Source organism: Populus euphratica, unplaced genomic scaffold (genome assembly GCF_000495115.2).
Source record: "Populus euphratica unplaced genomic scaffold, PopEup_1.0 scaffold144.1, whole genome shotgun sequence".
Taxonomy (NCBI): domain Eukaryota; kingdom Viridiplantae; phylum Streptophyta; class Magnoliopsida; order Malpighiales; family Salicaceae; genus Populus; species Populus euphratica.
Genome location: NW_011500010.1, coordinates 27636 through 37189, shown reverse-complemented (window position 1 = coordinate 37189; position 9554 = coordinate 27636).

Below are 9554 nucleotides of genomic sequence, written 5' to 3'. Positions count from 1 at the left end.
GTGAAATGGTGATCAGTGCTTTTATTTTCTTCAATATGTGTGGTAGTGGTAGCACTTGGGAAGTTTCTATCTTAAAGTTTAATGTGACTGATGGGATTTAATTATTTAATTGAAATATAAGCAAGAGAATACTTGCATTAGGTCCCTTTTTGTAATTAACGTTGTGACCAATTTATTTGAGGCATTTTCAGCACAGAATGAAGAGTAATTTAATAACTCCTACTTTAGAAAATTTTATGAGCCCATGAGAAAAACTTATGCACATGATAATGTTTTCTTTTCCCTTTTCTTTTGAGTGTATGTCATTGTATTGGAGAAGTTCATATTTTCTATTTTTTGGCTAACAAAAATTTGTTATTCTTAAACATATTACAAATTATAAATTACCAAAAAAAATACTCTAAAATTTGTTTTGTATTATTTTCTACTAGGTTATTACAATCTTAACAAAATATTTTAATATTAGATTGATTCTTGATTTTATATAAAAAAATATAGCTAGTTGTTAGTGAAGAATAAAAAATATAGAGATCAAAACTAAAAATAAGGTAAAATGATAGTTTTTTATTTAAAAAAAATTATTTATTTTAATCAACCCATTGAACATTTTCTTTTTTAATTTTATTATTTTACATTGAATTTGATTGGTGATTTAGATTGATGATTTATTAATTTCATGTTATTTTTTATTGGTTTATTGTGGTTTCAAGAAATATCTTCTCAATGAATTGGTTCTTGAGTTTGCAAAGAAAAATTTGGTTTTGTTGTATGTAAAAAAATAAAAAAAAAGAAGGCTAAAATTAAAAGTTTGGTAAAATAAAAGGCTATTTTATTTTAAAAAATATGCCAATGACTTTTTTTATATAAAAAATAAGCTTATGTTTTTGTCCATTTTTTGTATCTTTAGTTTGGAAATTATAGGATTTGATATAAGACTTTATTTTATTCATATTTTAGTCTTTGAATTAAAGAGTTGAGAGATGAATTTATTGAAAAATAGTGAAGAAAAAAGAAAGTTAATAGTTAATATCATTTAAATATAAAAAAATATTAATTTTAGTGTTAATTGATTCAATTCAACTAGAAGAGTTTCATTAGAATGTCTTGTTTGAAAATTGTAGATTAGAGTTGAGAGATAATTTTTTTTTCTCAACTTGATTTTGTGTTTCTGAAATATTTTTAGAGGTTTTTGGATTAATAGATTGATCTTTTAAGGTTCTATTTGTACTTATTAGATATTTTGAGATAAAAAAAAATTAAAAATAATTTTTTTTAAAAAAACCCCCTCTTGTTTTTCTAGCCATATTTATAGCAGTAAAATTTTTAGTAGATAATGACTCATTGATGGTCTTTTTCTGTTTATTATATTTTTTTTACTAAGTAGTAGATAATGACTCATTGATGTTCTTTTTCTGTTTATTATATTTTTTTTACAAGAATTTATTTTTTTATCATATTATTTAATAATTGTATTTAAAAAAATTATTAAATTAAATTCAATTCATCAGTCGAGTTATAAGCTTGATAGATTAATTCAGATTGATCAATTTTTTTTATATATAAATGTTTGAAAAAATATATTTTATTTTAATTTTTTTTAAAATTAAATTGGATTTTTACTTGTTATCTAACTCATTTCAAGTTTTTTTATACGTTATTTAATTAAAAATATAAGATAGGTAAGGAGTTGGGTAAAAATATTTTATTGGTGGTCTGTAGATAGATAAGGGTCCAGTGACATTATTAACGAACTTCCTGTGCCAGTACATGAGCATTGTCTTGTTTTTGGCTTTTGATGTAGAATTTTTTTTAATTAATATTTTTTTTGAAATAATTAAAAATATTTTTTGAAATTTTTCAGTGAATAATTCAAACTTGCTACGTGAGAAAAAATAATTTAGCCTTTTTCTTATCATATTTAATATTAGCATCAAATTTTAAGTTTATAATTAATAATTTTCTTGTTGTTAGAAACACAATAATAACACTTCTATTTTAATGCCCATATGTTTCTCTCTCTCTCTCTAAAATTTTATTTTTCTTTTTACCTTATTCTCAATTTAAAAAGAATGCCTATTTGTTGTTAATTAAAAGAGAATGTCTATTTGTGGTTGGAAAGCTGGAAAACAAATTGACGATAGAGGAGAATTGTATTTATTGAAGGTTTTTTTGGGTTGATTTATTCAAGTTTTAATTTTATTTTTTTTGGGTTGACCCGGGTTAACCTGGGTCAACCCATCTAACCCATGACTCGATCATTAAACCAAGTCGACCACTAGGTCGGATTTTAAAACTATTCCAAAAGGAATATGTTAACAAATTTTGTTTTCTTTTTATAACCACTCTATCTGCATAAATTATTTCCAATTGAATAAGTCACCATAAATAAATAAAACTTAGAATGAGATAGCAAAAGAACAAATAGTGATGAAGATTAATATCCCATCAAAGGTTATAACAACAATGGCATGCATATTTAGCTATTATAAGCATGTATTATTGCTCACTTGCAATGAAGGAAAAAATAAATGAATAAGAACCATATAAACAAGAAATAACAAAAATGATATTATAGACCTAAAAAGGTATTAAATGGTTGATAATTAAGAATCAAGGCATGGTTCTAGCATATAGTTAACAACATATTATATAAATAAAAGTTAAATCATGATTACTAAGACAAATTGACAACCATTACTATTTTTTTATTAGTATTAAAATCACTGGAGAAAATGAAAGCACAAGCTTTCTCTCTCTCTCTCTCTCTCTCTCAATATTTATCCATCTACTCTTAAATAGAATCATGTGTCCAAATATAACATCAACTAAGTCAATGGAATATAATTGAAGTGAATTATTTACCAAAAAAAGCAATAACATGTAGATGATGTGAAAAAAATAAAAATTAATAAAAAAAAGTACAAGTAAAACAAAATAAAATCATAATATTACAACTACCTAATTAAAGTAACAAACAACACATTATTCAAGGTAGCGATGCTAAACTGCGAAAAAAAAGAGAGATTATATCCATATATCTCCAATGGCCACTAATTTAACAAAACCCATAAAACCCAAATAGTAAATAAATCAACCCTAAATGGAGTAAAAACCCTAACCCTAGTTTAAGATTTAATAATGTGAAACTCTAAATTTATTAAATAAGAAAGAACAAGAATTCAAACCTAAAATGGATGCTCTTAACACTAGATTTATGAGTGGGGTAGAATGGTTGTCAAATTTAATTGTGAGGATGGATACTATCATAGTCAAGTAAGAAGAAGAAGAAGAAGAAGAAGAAGAAGAGAATAAGAGAAAAGGGAATTGTCAGGTTTTGATTCATTTTAAAATCATGGATAAAATTTTCATCAACAATTTGAAATGCCAATCATTCCAGTAGAATTGTCAAAGGAATATTTTATTATTTTTATTTTGTTTCCATTTCAATAGAAAATTATTGAAAAAACATTTTCGCCATAATTTTCATTGGTATATAGTGAACATAATATTTTTCATTGTGTTATCATTTTTATTTTATTTTTCTAGTAGTGATAAGAAATCTCAAACAATAACTTTTGAGGTTTATATGAAAGCCTTTATGATCATTAATTACCATGTATTTTTAACCCAATTAGAAAGGTCTTTAGAATCTTCTAGAAAACTTTCAAGCAAATTCAATGAACAAATCAAAAGTTATGCTCAATAATATAAAATTATGTATTAAGAAAAAAATCTCTAACATAAGTCTTCCCGAGTTAAAAAGATCTTATCCTCAAGTTAAAATTGCTTTTGTCTTAATCTCAAGAATGTCCAATAAAAACTCTCTAGTCTTTTTTTTTTCTCTTCAAGTATATAAAAATTCTAGACATTAGCTTCAGTCCCTTTTATTTTAAAATTTGTATATGAAACAATAATATATGAATTATTTATCTTCCATTGGATTCTGAAATAATAAATCTCAAACCTTAAATTTGAATTGAATACTCTCCATTAGTTTATTTTAGAATACTAATTCATACCTATCTTGCCATAAATAGGATCCTTAAAATTTTCACGATACACGGTACTTATCTCGATCAAGTTGTCTCATTTGCTCATGCTTTGAAAATGAATTTTTAAAACTAGTCATGAATTCATGATATCTTTTCTTATAATTCACTAAGCTCCTTACCTGCACCAATTGAAAGGTTAACTTCATATTATATCTTTGCATGTCTTTTATCATTAGTTATTGAATATCTTTTTTTTTAATTCTATAATTTATCTTTACATGTCCTATATTATCAGCTCCTGAATGTTTCTCTATTAAGGGGGAACCTTCGTATCCCCATTTACTTAATTTTTGTTTTGTTTTGTGACCCCTTCTAACTATATTTATTTAATAACACATAACAAATAAAATAACTTGGGATTGCAATATACAACAACCAATAATATGATATCAATGGGCTCTGATACCAACTGACATAGATGAAAGCAACACAAAAAAGATAACACCTATATGAATGCAAAATTCTATTAAAAAAAGGATTATATGGAAATTCTAATTCAAAATCTTATTAGTGAATAATATCTATTTAAGTAGTTTGCATATCTTGGAGTTTACAATTCCTTAAATAAACTTAAAAACTTACCTAAACTAATAAGAAAAATAAAAAATAAAGAAAAAGTAATAAAAATCCTAAACAAACTGGGAAAAAATGTATTAAATAAATATACAAAAAAATATTGAAAGAGTTTTAAACCAAATAGAAAAAAGTCCAAAACCAACTTGAAAAATTTAGAAAATCGCTAACAGTAACTTCTAGGTATTATAAAAACCTTTCTTGATATCTGATTACTGTAAAATTTATTCTATAAAAAACTAAATCTTTAGAACCTATAAGCAAAATTTTAGATGAATTTAACTGTATGGAAATGCATATTCAATCACATAGAACTACATATTAAAAATAAATAGTTTTAGACTAGGATTTCTTGTGGATTTCTACTATATGAGAAATCCTTACATTATTTCACCACGATATGCATTATGAATTCTATATAATTAGTATTACAACACATCGTTTTGTAGCCCAGCCCGGCAGGTCAACCCGAGACTTGGCTGATATGGGGTTGGAACCAAACCAGGTTTAAGGAAAAATAGAGGAAGTTAAAAGCCGGGGTGACCCGACGACCTCACTAACCCGAAAAGACCAGGTCAAAAACCTGGTTGTAACATGTAACTTTTGTTTTTTATTAAAATAATTTTGTTTGGATTTTTTAAAAAAATCAAAATTGACCTGAGCGACCCAGTGACCAGGTCAAAATCCAATGGCATGGTCAAAACCAGGAACCCGGACCTTGAACCAGGTCGACCACCAAGCCGGGTTTAAAAACTCTAAATAGACCTAGTATAGCTTCCTTTTGTTTCACTGAACTTTTCAAATCATTGCATGCCTTGAAAACAACTTATGAAAAGCTTGCCAAAACTTTCTATCTCGACACATTATAAGTTTTTTTCACTAATTTTCTGTTAACAGATGCATAATTAAATATGAGGTAACTAATTCTAGAAAATCTCAACAACTAAATATATATTACAATGAAAATTAATAAAATAAAAATAAGATAGTGTTTGATATGCTGGATAATGTTGATTGGACTTGACAAGATTGAACAAATAATTGTCTTGTCTTGTGTTTAATGTGGTTTGAATTGAATTAGACAAATAATTATCTTGTCTTGTGTTCGTTCAAAACAAGATTGCTTTGTTTTTTTTATTTTATTTATTTAGGTCAATCTGAGTTGACCCTCCTAAGCTGTGGCTCTAGCCTTACTTAGGTCGATCATCGGGTTTTAAAACTATAATAATAAAAAATTTTATTCTTACGTTACTTTGAGTTAACTAGGGTTCACCATGCCGAACGATAACCTAGGTCATGTCCTAGGTCAACATCTTAGTTGGGTTTTTAAATTATGATAATAATTATTTTTATTCTCAAGTTGATTAAAGTCAATGATCAACTTAGCTCATGACTGAGTCTAACCCCAGGTCGATCCCCTAGTAGGGTTTTAAAATTTTAATAATTGTTATTTTTATTTTTATATTGCCTGGGTAAATGGTCAACCTGAGCCTTGCCCCCAATTGACTTTTGAGTCGAGTTTTAAAATTATTATAATAATTATTTTGTCCTTATGTTGATCCGAGTCAATTGTTAAACAAACTTATGACCTGGATTTAACCTCATATCGATCTTTAAGTTGAGTTTTAAAAAAAATGTGTCAATGACTTTTTTTATATAAAAAATAGGCTTATGTTTTTGTTCATTTTTTGTATCTTTAGTTTGAAAATTATAGGATTTGGTCTAAGAATTTATTTTATTCATATTTTAGTCTTTGGATTAAAGAAATAAGAGGTGAAGTTATTGAAAAATAGTGAAGAAAAGAGAAAGTTAACTGTTAATATCATTTAAATATAAAAAAATATTGATTTTGGTGTTAATTGATTCAATTCAATAAGAAAAATCCCATTAGAGTGTTATTAAATCTTTATCTTGTTTGAAAATTGTAGATTAAAGTTGAGAAATAATTGTTTTTTTCTCAACTTGAATTTGTGTTTTTAAAATATTTTTAGAGGTTTTTGGATTGATAGATTGATTTTTTGAGGTACTATAAATTAAAAATTAGTTTGCTTTTTAGAAAAAACACCTCTTGATTTTCTAGCCACATTTATGGCAGTAGAATTTTAAGTAGTAGATGACTCGTTGATGTTCTTTTTCTATTTATTAGATTTTTTTTATAAGAATATATTTTTTTACTATATTGTTTAATAATTTTTTTAAAAAAATTATTAAATCTAATTTAGTTTATTAGTCGACTTATAAGTTTTATAGGTTAATTCAGATTAATTAAAGTTTTTTTATATAAATGTTTGAAAAAAAAATTATTTTAAGTTTTTTTAAAATTAAATTAAATTTTTACTTGTCTTCTAACTCATTTCAAGTTTTTTCATACGTGATTTAATTAAAAATATAAGATAGGTAAGGAGGTGGGTAAAAGACGACATTATTAAAGAACTTCCTTTGTATTGTTTTTATGGCTTTTGATGTATAATATTTTTAATTAAAATTTGTTTTTGAAATAATTAAAAATATTTTTTGAAATTTTTCAGTGAATAATTCAAACTTGCTACATGAGAAAAAAAAATTCAACCTTTTTCTTATCATATTTAATATTAGCATCAAATTTTAAGTTTATAATTAATAGTTTTCTTGTTGTTAGAAACACAATAATAACACTTATATATTTGTTTTCTTTGTTTTTTTTTTTAAAAAAAACTTCAATTCTAACTTGTACTGTGACACAGGTTAGGCATATAGTAACTTTGTTTTGGCATTTGAAATTATATTTAAAAGCATTTTAAAAATATATTTAACTTGAAAGCATATTAATTGATGTGTTTCTAGTATTTTAAAATAATATTAATATATTAATATTAAAAATTAAAAATAAATCTGAAAAGAATATTTTCAAATAAAAATTATTTTTTAAAAAATATCACATACAGTAATAAACCAAACACAGAGCAAGCTAATTGCCCTCGCCAGGACTAAAAATTAATTGTATTAAATAAGTAGCGAGGGCTGGTTATATATGTACTGTTGTCTGCCTGGAGACAGACATCAGTCCCTGTCAAGCGGATGCCAAAGAATAATTAATTCTTACTATTTAGCCATGTATATATATTTATTTACGCAATTAAATGTGTCCTCGGATGTCATATCCATGGGAACAATGGAGTTGATTGGTGCCTTTTCATTTATGTTTGAATATAAATAACGTTTATATATATAAAACTGTATTTATTTTTGTATTTTAAAAATATTTCTGAAAAAAATTGATTTTTTAAATTTTAAATTAATATTTTTTTGATATTTTTAGATTATTTTGATGTGTTAAGATTAAAAATAATTTTTTTAAAATAAAAAATATTATTTTTATATATTTTTAACTAAAAAATATTTTAAAAAACTATAGCAAACACCTTGCTAACTAAGTTTACTAAAAATCGAGGCCAATGATGAAAGGACCCGATAGCCCTTTGGCTGTGCTTTCTGAGGACATCAAAGGGAAGCTGCTCTTTTCGCTAATCGAACTTTAGAAAGACAAAAAGGCAACAAAAGAACCCGTCAAGCAAGTAACACTTGAACAGATGGACTTCCATTAATTCGAGAGTTCTTGGACCAATGATTTCATGTATTATTTGTGTCACTTATTTCAAGGCCTCAATTTGATCATGTGCTTCTATCAACGTTTGGACTATAAATTAAGCAAGTTTCTCATGATTAATCAAGGTTAGATAGAAATGATAACACTTGGACTCTAAACTATGCTTGAGATTTCATACAAACTAATGAAAATGCCAACATGTTAAATTTATTAAAAATAATAAATTTATCTATGGGTTTGACAACATATTAATTTAGGGTTTTCTTTAGGTGTTATTGGTAAAAAATAGGTTATAAAAATAAAAATAAAAATTTAATTTTTTAGTTAATTTTTAGGGAAATGTTTTTTAAAACAAATATTATCGTACATTCCAATTGCATTTAAAAGAAAAATTGGGCTCCATACGGGTCCTTTCTAATTGTAATAGGGCTCTTTCATTTTTCTTTTATAATTTTGCTTTTATTAAAAAAAATCATGCTTTTTTTTAATGTTTTTTTTAAATAATCTTACTATTTATATTTAAATTAATTCTTTTTTTCTTTGGTTTCTTATTTTTTGTATTTAATTTGTTTTTGTAAATAATGGTTGTTTTTGAATTATTTTACAGGTGTTTGAAGAAACTATTTTAATTCATTTATATTTTTTTAATAAAATTAAAATTTATTTTTAAATAATGCTACACAATTCCCTACCTTCGTAATTATATTTGTGTTACCGGATTTTTTTCTTCTTCATAAAAAGTCATCTCTACAAGTTTGATTATATTTGTGATTGATGTGATTTGTTTTTTTATTTTTTATTTAAAAAAAAAAAGAAAAGAAAGAATGTCGAAGATTCTTTGGGGAAAAAGTTTGAAAACACAGTATAAATTGTATTTTTTATTAAAATTAATTTTTTGAATTATTTTGATATATTAATCTTAAAAATAATTTTAAAAAATAAAATAATTATTTTAAAAAATAACTATAATCACGTTTCCTTAAAGACCTGAACATCAACCCGATAAGACTTCTGTTTTTAAACCTGAGAAAGAAACCTGATATCCTTTTCTCTTTTTTTTTTTTATCTCTGGGTACAAAAGTAATTGAGCTTGCGTTATGTAAGATTTAATTCGTCCACCAAAAAGGAAAAAGAAAGAAATGTACAATTACTAGCTTTCTGACGGGCCATGCAGTTCTTCTGTTCTGTTAATTTCTTCGAATTATCAGCACTGCGAACAAGCGTGATCCCCCGCGTAAATCTCACGGCTCGTTTCATTTCTCATATTGCTATCATTAATTATTAGATACAAACAACTTTTTAAAGTTAGGAAGAACAACAACCCATCGATTTAGAGTGCCATC